The following is a 12588-nucleotide window of genomic DNA, read 5'->3' on the forward strand; positions in this document are numbered from 1 at the left end:
ACATTCCAGTTTCTAGCCCACTAGTGACTCTTGCTTAGTGTGGTATATCAAAATCACCTGTAGCAGCTTCTTCAAAGTAATATCATAAACTTTGTGACAACTCGGAAAAGTCTTAATTAAGTGTCAGCAAGTCAGAAGTACAGCCCAGGCATGTCGATCTTAACAAGTTCCTCGGGTCATACAAACCATGCCTGCATCACGCTACACACTTCAAAAACTTCTTTATCTTTAAATCCTGTAACTGTAAACAAAACAACACACCATCTTTTTCACTGTAAACTCCTTATATCTTTGATCTACTCAGTTTCTTTCTTTACACTTATTTTTTTGAATTTTTAAAAATTCTTATTAGTTATCTATTTTACACGTATCAGTGTGTACATGTCAATCCCAATCTCCTAATTCATCCCACCACCACCCCCCCGCCACTTTGCCCCCTTGGTGTCCATACGTTTGTTCTCTACATCTGTGTCTCTATTTCTGTCCTGCAAACCGGTTCATCTATACCATTTTTCCAGGTTCCGCATATATGCGTTAATATACGATATTTGTTTTTCTCTTTCTGACTTACTTCACTCTGTACACCAGTCTCTAGATCCATCCACATCTCTAAAAATCACCCAATTTCGTTCCTTTTTATGGCTGAGTAATATTCCATTGTATATATGTACCACCTCTTCTTTATCCATTCGTCTGTCGATGGACATTTAGGTTGCTTCCCTGACCTGGCTATTGTGAATAGTGCTGCAATGAACACTGGGGTGCATGTGTCTTTTTGAATTATGGTTTTCTCTGGGTATATGCCCAGTAGTGGGATTGCTGGGTCATAGGGTGATTCTATTTTTAATTTTTTAAGGAACCTCTACCTCTATACTGTTCTCCATAGTGGCTGTATCAATTTACATTCCCACCAAGAGTGCAAGAGGGTTCCCTTTTCTCCACACCCTCTCCAGCATTTGTTGTTTGTAGATTTTCTGATGATGCCCATTCTAACTGGTGTGAGGTGATACCTCACTGTAGCTTTGATTTGCATTTCTCTAATAATTAGTGATGTTGAGCAGCTTTTCATGTGCTTCTTGGCCATCTGTATGTCTTCTTTGGAGAAATGTCTATTTAGGTCTTCTGCCCATTTTTGGATTGGGTTGTTTGTTTTTTAATGTTCAGCTGCATGAGCTGTTTATATATTTTGCAGATTAATACTTTGCCCATTAATTCATTTGCAAATATTTTCTCCCATTCTGAGGGTTGCCTTTTTGTCTTGTTTGTAGTTTCCTTTGCTTTGCAAAAGCTTTTAAGTTTCATTAGGTCCCAATTGTTTTTTTTGTTTTTTTCCATTACTCTAGGAGGTGGATCAAAAAAGATCTTGCTGTGATTTATGTCAGAGTGTTCTTCCTATGTTTTCCTCTAAGAGTTTTATAGTGTCTGGTCTTACATTTAGGTCTTTAATCCATTTTGAGTTTATTTTTGTGTATGGTGTTAGGGAGTGTTCTCATTTCATTCTTTTACATGTACCTGTCCAGTTTTCCCAGCACCACTTATTGAAGAGACTGTCTTTTCTCCATTGTATATCCTTGCCTCCTCTGTCATAGATGAGTAGACCATAGGTGCGTGGGTTTATCTCGGGGCTTTCAATCCTGTTCCATTGATCTATATTTCTGTTTTTGTGCCAGTACCATATTGTCTTGATTACTGTCGCTTTGTAGTATAGTCTGAAGTCAGGGAGCCTGATTCCTCCAGCTCTGTTTTTTTCCCTCAAGATGCTTTGGCTATTCCGGGTCTTTTGTGGCTCCATACAAATTTTAAGATTTCTTTGTTCCAGTTCTATAAAAAATGCCACTGGTAATTTGATAGGAATTGCATTGAATCTGTACATTGCTTTGGGTAGTATAGTCATTTTCACAATATTGATTCTTCCAATCCAAGAACATGGTATATCTCTCCATCTGTTTGTGTCATCTTTGATTGCTTTCATCAGTGTCTTATAGTTTTCTGAGTACAGGTCTTTTACCTCCTTAGGTAGGTTTATTCCTAGGTATTTTATTCTTTTTGTTGCAGTGGTGAATGGGATTGTTTCCTTAAATTCTCTTTCTGATCTTTTGTTGTTAGCGTATAAGAATGCAAGAGATTTCTGTGCATTAATTTTGTATCCTGCAACTTTACCAAATTCATTGATTAGCTCTAGTAGTTTTCTGGTCACATGTTTAGGATTCTCCATGTATAGTATCATGTCATTTGCCAACAGTAACAGTTTTACTTCTTCTTTTCCAATTTGTATTCCTTTTATTTCTTTTTCTTCTCTGATTGCTGTAGCTAGGACTTCCAAAACTATATTGAATAATAGTGGCAAGAGTGGACATCCTTGTCTTGTTCCTGATCTTAGAGGAAATGCTTTCAGTTTTTCACCACTGAGAATGACGTTTGCTGTGGGTTTGTTGTATATGACCTTTATTATGTTGGGGTAGGTCTCCTCTATGCCCACTTTCTAGAGAGTTTCTATCATAAATGGGTGATGAATTTTGTCAAAAGCTTTTCCTGCATCTATTGAGATGATCATATGGTTTTTCTTCTTCAATTTGTTAATATGGTGTTATCACATTGATTGATTTGCATACACTGAAGAATCCCTGCATCCCTGGGATAAATCCCACTTGATCATGGTGTATGACCCTTTTAATGTGTTGTTGGATTCTCTTTGCTAGTATTTTGTTGAGGATTTTTGCATCTATATTAATCAGTGATAGTGGTCTGTAATTTTCTTTTTTTGTAGCATCTTTGTCTGGTTTTGCTATCAGGGTGATAGTGGCCTCATAGAATGAGTTTGGGAGTGTTCCTTCCTCTGCAATTTTTTGGAAGAGTTTGAGAAGGATGCATGTTAGCTCTTCTCTAAATGTTTGACAGAACTCACCTGTGAAGCCATCTGGTCCTGGACTTCTGTTTGTTGGAAGATTTTTAATCACAGTTTCAATTTCATTACTTGTGATTGGTCTGTTCATATTTTCTATTTCTTCCTGGTTCAATCTTGGAAGGTTATACCTTTCTAAGAATTTGTCCATTTCTTCCACATTGTCCATTTTATTGGCATAGAGTTGCTTGTAGTAATCTCTCAGGATGCTTTGTATTTCGGCGGTGCCCTTTGTCACTTCTCCTTTTTCATTTCTAATTTTATTGATTTTGAGTCCTTTCCCTTTTTTTCTTGATGATTCTGGCTAATGGTTTATCAATTCTGTTTATCTTCTCAAAGAACCAGGTTTTATTTTTATTGATCTTTGCTATTGTTTTCTTTGTTTCTATTCCATTTATTTCTGCTCTGATCTTTACGATTTCTTTCCTTCTACTAACTTTGGGTTTTGTTTGTTCTTCTTTCTCTAGTTCCTTTAGGTGTAGGGTTAGATCATTTATTTGAGATTTTTCTTGCTTCTTGAGATGGCTTGTATTGCTATAAACTTCCCTCTTAGAACTGCTTTTGCTGCATCCCATAGGTTTTGGATGGTTGTGTTTTCATTGTAATTTGTCTCCAGGTATTTTCTGATTTCCTCTTTGATTTCTTCAGTGATCTCTTGGTTATTTAGTAACATACTGTTTAGCCTCCATGTGTTTGTGTTTTTTTACATTTTTTTCCCCCCTGTAATTGATTTCTCATCTCATAGCGTTTTGGTCAGAAAGGATGCTTGATGTGATTTTAATTTTCCTAAACTTACCGAGGCTTGATTTGTGACCCAAGATGTGATCAATCCTGGAGAATGTTCCGTGTGTATTTGAGAAGAAAGTGTAATCCGCTGTTTTCGTATGGAATATCCTATAAATATCAATTAAATCTATCTGGTCTGCTATGTCATTTAAAGCTTGTGTTTCCTTATTAATTTTCTGTCTGGATGACCTGTCCATTGGTGTACGTGAGGTGCTTAAGTACCTCACTATTATTGTGTTACTGTCGATTTCCTCTTTTATAGCTGTTAGCAGTTGCCTTATGTATTGAGGTGCTCCTATGTCGGGTGCATATATATTTATAATTGTTATATCTTCTTCTCGGATTGAGCCCTTGATCATTATGTAGTGTCCTTCCTTGTCTCTTGTAACATTCTTTATTTTAAAGTCTATCTTATCTGATACGAGTATTGCTACTCCAGCTTTATTTTGATTTCCATTTGCGTGGAATATCTTTTTCCATCCCGTTTCAGTCTGTATGTGTCCCTAGGTCTGAAGTGCGTCTCTTGTAGACAGTATATATATGGGTCTTGTTTTTGTATCCATTCAGTGAGCCTGTGTCTTTTGGTTGGAGCATTCAATCCATTCACGATTAAGGCAATGATCGATATGTATGTTCCTATTACCATTTTCTTAATTGTTATGGGTTTGTTTTTGTAGGTCCTTTTCTTCTCTTGTGTTTCCCACTTAGAGAAGTTCCTTTAGCATTTGTTGTAGAGCTGGTTTGGTGGTGCTGAATTCTCTTAGCTTTTGCTTGTCTGTAAAGCTTTTGATTTCTCTGTCGAATCTGAATGAGATCCTTGCTGGGTAGAGTAATCTTGGTTTTAAGTTCTTCCCTTTCATCACTTTAAATATATCGTGCCACTCCCTTCTGGCTTGTAGAGTTTCTGCTGAGAAATCAGCTGTTAACCTTATGGGAGTCCCCTTGTCTGTTATTTGTCATTTTTCCCTTGTTGCTTTCAATAATTTGTCTTTAATTTTTGTCAATTTGATTACTATGTGTCTCGGCGTGTTTCTCCTTGGGTTTATCCTGCCTGGGACTCTCTGTGCTTCCTGGACTTGGGTGGCTATTTGCTTTCCCATTTTAGGGAAGTTTTCAACTCTAATCTCTTCAAATATTGTCTCAGGTCTTTTCTCTCTCTCTCTTCTCCTTCTGGGACCCCTACAATGCGAATGTTGTTGCATTTAATGTTGTCCCAGAGGTCTCTTAGGCTGTCTTCTTTTCATTCTTTTTTCTTTACTCTGTTCCACGACAGTGAATTCCACCATTGTGTCTTCCAGGTCACTTATCCGTTCTTCTGCCTCAGTTATTCTGCTATTGATTCCTTCTAGTGTAGTTTTCATTTCAATTATTGTATTGTTCATCTCTGTTTGTTTGTTCTTTAATTCTTCTAGGTGTTTGTTCCTTAATTCTTCTAGGTCTTTGTTAAACATTTCTTGCATCTTCTCGATCTTTGCCTCCACTCTTTTTCCGAGGTCCTGGATCATCTTCACTGTCATTATTCTGAATTCTTTTTCTGGAAGGTTGCCTATCTCCACTTCATTTAGTTGTTTTTCTGGGGTTTTACCTTGTTCCTTCATCTGGTACAAAGTCCTCTGCCTTTTCATTTTGTCTATCTTTCTGTGAATGTGGTTTTCCTTCCACAGGCCGAAGAATTGTAGTTCTTCTTGCTTCTGCTGTCTGCCCTCTCTACTCAGTTTCTAATTGAACAGGTTTTCAAGATAAGGTCACGTTACTCATGCTTCTCAGCGTCCTCCAATCCCATATCATCCTCCTGAACTACATCTGCATTCCCTCCATTTTCATGCATATCTACTGATCAGACATTTCAACAACTGTGAAATTTAACTCACGTAGTCTTACCAATTCCAACTCAAGCACTGTAACTTATATAAATCCCAAACCATGTTGTGTCTAAAACCATTCTGCAACCTCTGAGCTATTTGGCAGTCATTTTATTAGGTTTTTAACTTCCTTATCAGACTTGCCATCATGGATTTTCAAAAATTTCAACTTCTCTTAGGGACCCTATCTCACTAAAAGCCCCTCAATCTCAGGTGGCCTCACTTCTTTGGTAAAAGTTATTAGAACTTCCTTTATTTTTTGCTCAAGTCAAAAATCTTTATTTTTATTCATCCTATTATCTTGTGCTGCCTCTCTGAGGAAATAGTAGAAAAAGATACAAAAGAGAAAAAATAGTCTCTAACATTGAATCTGTCATTTGTTGGGTCTTCTACATATACTATATAATTAGTAAAATCACTAGCCCTTTGTAAAGGAATTTAATACAGTGGTTAACCAAAAACAACAGCTTTTCTCTGCTCCAGTAGTAAGCACCTATAAATACAGATGAGAAAATAAATATTCCACTTACAAGAGCAAAAAACTATTAAATATTTACAAAATAAACTCACAAGAAAGGCACAGATTTATGTCACCAAACATAATATTCAATTGAAAAATACAAAGATCTGAACAAAGGAAAAGGCTGTATTACTGTGCAGACGTGAGCTGTCACAAGTAACTATCCATTTGAAAGGAAAGAAAAGTGGGCCCACATGTTTTACTATAGACAAAACTTAATTCCAAAATATTTAAAGCAGAGAAATGTGTATGTTTGTGTATATATGTGTATGTGTGTACATATACACAGATACTTCACATATATCAACACATCTTAACGAAACATCAAGGCTACATGTCCAATCTAGAGAGCAGGAAAAAAATCTTTTTAACCAACTGGAAACTCAAATACTATACAAGAAAAGACAGCTATATCTGAGTACATAAAGATCCACTAGATATCAAGAAAATACATATCAAAGTAACATGGAATAAAATTATACTCATTAAAATTGGTAAAAATTTAAAAGATCTAGAATGTCTATTTCTGGCAAGAATGTGGGGATAGGTTACATAGCGCAAGTGGAAATGTGAAAAAAAAAAAAACCCTTTGGAAAACAATCTGGCGACTTTTTAGTAAAAGTAAAAACACTAGACTGGAACATAAGGATTTCCCTTTTTTTGTTTGTTTGTTACAATGGTCACACAGTTGCAGTGTCACGTAGTTCAATTAATACATATACTCTACAACATAGAGAAATAAAAGCACAAGTTCCTAAGGATGTTTATTTTAAGAACACTTTTTTAGTGGCAAAGGTGGGGGCGGGGGGAGGAAATACAGTGAACGCCCATTAAAGGGGAGTATCAAAACAAGATCGTGGTACATTCATAATATTCATGGATTATAAAGTCATCAAAAAACAATAAACTGATGGAGGAGGGAGCAAAAGAAAAAAGTACACAACAAGAAGTATAAGCATATCCACGCATTTAAGTAAAAGAATACATGTACACATATAAAGAAGAAAAACATTTGTTATTGTTAAAATTTTATGGACTCTAAATAACTTTGTTACTAATCAACTCGAAATTCAACAGGTCTTCATACTCCTTCATTACTTCACACTCCTTGCCATTTCCAGCATTTGAGAAGACTGAAATAATAAAATCTTTAAACTCCCAACATTTGACTTTCTGATTCTGTCCTCTTCTATCTCTTTCACTGATTTTTCTTCCTGCCCTAACATGTGTACAGCTGACTTCTTTTTTAGCCCTCTGATCTTCACTCTACTACCCCAAATAAGGATCTCATCCGCTCTGAAGAATTACAAAACCACCATCTCTCCCATTGCATGCCACTCTCTAACACATCCCCTCATCTTTCCCATTCCAAACATTCCAGTTCCAGCTGACTGATGTGCAAATATCTACGTCCTTTTAGATATCATCGCTCAGCATTACTGGCGGCAACTTATGCCCTATACTCCCAAACGTGTTTCTCCTCTTGCCTGTAACTATCACTAATTCCATCATTCACCAACACTTTAAATTTTAGTATTATATTGGATTCAATTTTCTATCTCAGCTTTTACCTGCAATCTTTTGGATTCCATCTTCTCTTACCTATACAACGCCACTTTCAACCATGCCTTCCTTTCTGCAGTACCTACCACCTGTATTACTACAATAACTTCAATGTCTCCTAGGTCTTTTCATACTGTCTTCTAACATCTATGCATAAAACATAACCCTGATTATGTCACATGTATTCATCGCTATCTATTAGCTTCCACATGCTCTCTAAATTGTGTATCGAAGCATTTAAGTTCTCCTTCTCCATATGGTCTCAAAGTATCCATCTACCTGTACAGCACCTTCCTTGAATGTACTCTACCTTCAGGTGAATTTATCTGTATCATTCTAACATCCCCCCAATTCCCACATTTCTGCTTTTTAAGCTCTTTGTTCCAACTACAAGTGTTGAAATTTTTCTATTCTTCAAATGTCATCTCCTTATGAAGCCTATTCAAACGCCAACCTTGAAAAAGATGCTTCCTCCTTTCCACCTGTACCCCAAAGCATAGTTTTTTGGTCTTTTGTTTCTTTTAAAAAAAAAACCCTTTTCAAAGCTGGGCAGTAGTTAAAAAACAACTGTTAGGTTAGAAATCAGAATGTTGCTATTTTCTTTCAAATGCTACTGTTTTTGACATTAAGACATTAAATCAAGTCATTTAACTTCCCTGAGCCCCAGTTTCTCGTTTGAAAAATAGAAATAAAATCTAATCTACGAACCTCACAGGTAGGTAGGAGTGCATGGAAAGCCAATTTATAATTTACATGTTAACATTGTTATTATATCACCTTTTATTGTGCATATTTGATTTTTTAGTCACTACCAAATTATAAGCATTTAAAAGGCAGCCTGTACTTTATATTCTAGCACTCAACACATAATAGCTATAAAATATATATATACATACATCTTCCTAAGTCATAAAATATAGCTCTCATGCGTAAGAAATATAATCAAAGCACAATTCATGTACTATGACTTTGTCAAAATAAAACACCCTACAATCCTTCTCCCCACAGATATCTTTTCAGAAAAACTACTGTCACGTAATATTTCTGGACCTCTGATTTAGTTCACCTGAAACACAAAACACAATTAGTTAACTGGCAGGTGGGTAGGGACCCTTTAAGATGGCTGATAAATAGCTAAACAGTCAAAGAATTCCAGTAACACATATATATATAATACATATGTAAGTGATGTAAGGTGTGACTATGATGGCAGTATTCTACCAATCCAACAAACTTATCCAGCATTCATAGTTAACCTCTAAAATTCTAGAGGTTAACATTATGGTTATTTCAGAGACATGAAACAAGAGATTTTTAAAAATATATACAAGAGAAGCATGTTAATTTTGTCTAAGCTGAAAGATTTTATTTTTTCCTAATTTCATTAAAAAGCAAAATTAATGATGGACAGTGTTTATAAAAAACTTTTTTAAAAATGGAAGAGTGGAAATGATACTTTGGTCCTACAGAAACTTATAAATCTTGAACTTAACTACAAGAACTTAGAAGTCCTTGAGTTACCTTTGAAAACCATACAAACCTGTAACACCTTGTCAAACCAAAAAGCAAGACAGCTACCTAAAACTAAGGTCTTATCTAAAGGACATAGGAACCAACCTGAAGAGACTCTCTCTCACTAGCCAAAAATGGGACAATATGCGCATCAATACAGAAAATAATTCAATAATCTAAAACACAATTGTGTTTAAATCCATGAGTTCACAGGACAAGGCAGTTTACTGCAACCATGCCATACTGTTGGCTAATATTTCTTGGCATTTTGTTATTTCACCAAAAAATTGCTTTCATATTTTGTATCACATCTGCTCTTAGATCTCATATACACACTCTTGTACTTACCTACTTATAATTCACTTTTTAAATCTAAACCTAAGATTCCATAAATTGTTCCTGTTATGAATTTTAATCTACTGTTGCTATAGTGCCTGGTAAGGCTACCGTGGTTACTGATAAGAAACCTTGTTACTAAGAGTTTAGCTCTTAAAAATAATGGTCAAATGCCAAGAAGAAGTAGCAGCAAAATAAAGTCATGAGTAATTGGGCTATATTATGGATTAAAATAGGTATGGGTAAAAAAGGAAAATGAAAGTTAAGAATGATGAACAGCAGCTGATGAGTAGCAAATTACTTTGTGCGTTCATTTGGAGGGGGAAAAAAAAAAAAAAAGCTCACCCTGTATGTGATGTTGCCGAGTTCCATAAACAAACATCAGGCAGCATGATGTAATAGAAAGAGTCCTGGACTGAGTCAGGAGACCTCTGTTCTAGTCCAAGGCCTCAGTTTCCTCATCTGTAAAATGAGGGTGCTGAATTAGATAATCTGAAAGGGCTCCTCTAGCTTTAACACTGAGGGATTCTACAGATGAATTTAGGAAGAAGCAATAAAATGTAGGATTTTTGTTAACAGTAAAGTTAACATTGCAAACAGCAGGTGGAACAGGGATGAAAACAATTTTCACAAATATTGAACTGCAGAAAGCAATTATTTCATAACTTTTAACTTCCAGAAAGGTTTTTACAATATACCAGCCTTAGTAACTAACATTATCATCTAAACTAGATTAGCAGTGAGTGACCAAATTATGACCTCAAAAAACCTATTCACCAGCCAGACTGCCCAAGTAAATCTTGGAAACAGTACAGGAACACCTTTGGGCTAGTAATTACTTAAGGTGATAAAATGCCTCATAACTTTCCACAATTAAGTAACTGAACAAAGAGTAAAATGACACAAAAAGTGATTAGAGTAAATTAAACAATTACTTTTAGTTGCAATAAAACAATAATTATGCTATGATATCCTTCTTTGCTAATGAGAGTATTTTCCCTATGCATAATAATTTATTTCCTGGTTAGCTCTCAAAATAGAACTTGGCTTCTTCTGACAACAAGGTAATTTGAAATAAATGACATTTTTTTTCCACTGGTGACACATAGAAATATAAAAAGAGAAGAGTACCTTTTGTTTAAGTTTTCTATACTGAAAGAAATCAAGCTTCTATAAGTAACAAATAATAGGAAGGCTCTGGTGCCTCAAAAACTTGTGGTTTCCTAACTGCAATTTCCTAAATATAGGTAATTAACTGATTGGTCCTAGCTAATCATCCAGGGTCTAATAAATTCAGTTTTAAGTTCATAGATCAGCTGATGTTATACTTTATTTTTTTATTTATGTGAATGCTATGATTCTCACCTGGCAGACTTTTAAAACTCTAGGTATATGAGAACCAATAAACATATCTCTACAATCAAGAATCTATCAAAAATCTCTTCTTTTAAAGTATGTAATCTGTATCTTTTAAAGGATTTAAAGATAAAATGAAACAGTCAATGAAGAAAACTTGTTTTTAAAGCTTACTCTATGCAAACTACATAGTGATTATAAAATAAATTGGCATACACACAATTCCATTAATTACTCACTTGAACATTTCACCCTGGCAATATAATACCTAATATGTTATTCAGAATCACTAATAAAATTTCTCTCTGGCTGGTAGAAACAAAGGCAAAAACAAAGCAGTCTTGATGGTAATGAAATTTGTTCTTGGCTAGTCTTAAAATAGTTGTGATATCCATGTATCTCTGAGACAGAAAATCTGTGAAACAAAATTTTCCCTCACATGAAATATATTTTCGATTTTAATCTGGGTATTTTGATTTACAGCCCTAATGAGTTGATTAAAATAACCTTACACTTAGCTGCACACAGTAGAAATCAGTATGATATGTGAAGCATACTTTAGGGTGCTATTTTGAGCCGAAGCTGTTTTCAGCAATTACTCCAACTACCTCACTTCCCCCTCCCCCATGACTTTTTCAGAGACACTTAAACATTATGCTTATTTACTAATAAAAATACTATTACTAATGATTACTATAAGCAGTATTGTTTTTAGCCAATATCAAACAGATGTAAACCAGCTCCTCAAAAATTCAGGACTGGTTGACTGTACTGGGTCAAGTATTATTCTCCTTTGGGAAGGCGTTGGTACCAAGATTAGCAGTTAAAGGAGAATGTGCTGTTTAAATAACTAGTTGGTATGTGGCAAGAAGCCCACTGGATTGTTCCTCACTAAATTTCTATCTGTAGAACATAAGCACATTTGTTATTCTTCCTACCACTAACATAAGTCAGCATACAGTACAATTTTCCCAAAGACCAAAACGCCTCATTTAGAGATCAATAATACAAAATTCTAGGAACAGTTATAAATGGCTAGATGCTGCACACAAAACAGCAGCACATTTGCTTTTTGTTTTTTTTTTTGCAGCACATTTGCTTTGAGAAAGTTTTAATAGAAACGGTCATTCTTTTTATTATTGCAATATAATTGGAAAAATAAAAACACAAAAGACCAAAAATAAGTCCAAACCTGACTAATTTCTGCTCACTAGAAATTAACAAGCCATTTAAACATCAATTAATTACATATAACTTCTTTTTTTCTAAAATGTATTTAATAACTGCCTAGTTTTGTTCAAAGTTCTCATTTCAGGATTGGGGAAGAAAAAAACTGCCAATAAAAAGAAACTGAGATAATGAAATTAATGGCTAAAAAAAATCTCACATTTCATCATTACAATTTATAGTTTAATATTTCAGTTTTCTCTCATCTTTATGCACTTATAATTTATTCCGATATATACATCTAAAAAATTCAGTCTATCAGAATAGATTTCTGAAGAGTAAATTGAGGATAAAAAATGAATCAGTATTTTAGAATGGTTATACTTAATACTGGATATTGTATCAATATTTTTTAATAGCACTATACTTATCTCTCAAAACTTTATAAAAGAATCACAAAATTCTGGAACAATGATCATTTGCTTTTTAATAGAACAGCTTATTAACATACAATTACCATATTCCTAAAATACAGATTATTTTTTTAAATAAATTCTCATCATTCAACCTGGCTAACAATTTTA

At 34.7% G+C, this 12588-nt stretch overlaps 1 protein-coding gene across 5 annotated transcripts in view; it reads right to left on the minus strand.

Moving 5' to 3' along the window:
* The window catches only part of TBL1XR1 (TBL1X/Y related 1), a 173191-nt gene that overhangs the window by 63804 nt on the left and 96799 nt on the right, over nucleotides 1-12588 (minus strand). The window contains exon 3 of one of the 5 annotated variants that reach the window (XM_059920542.1): nucleotides 9827-9943. The exons of the other annotated variants lie outside the window; for them this stretch is intronic. The gene's annotated coding sequence lies outside the window, so the exon portion shown is untranslated. The remainder of the gene's footprint in view (nucleotides 1-9826; nucleotides 9944-12588) is intronic. 5 annotated transcript variants of the gene reach the window in all.

This window comes from Balaenoptera ricei, chromosome 4 (assembly GCF_028023285.1).
Source record: "Balaenoptera ricei isolate mBalRic1 chromosome 4, mBalRic1.hap2, whole genome shotgun sequence".
Lineage (NCBI taxonomy): Eukaryota > Metazoa > Chordata > Mammalia > Artiodactyla > Balaenopteridae > Balaenoptera > Balaenoptera ricei.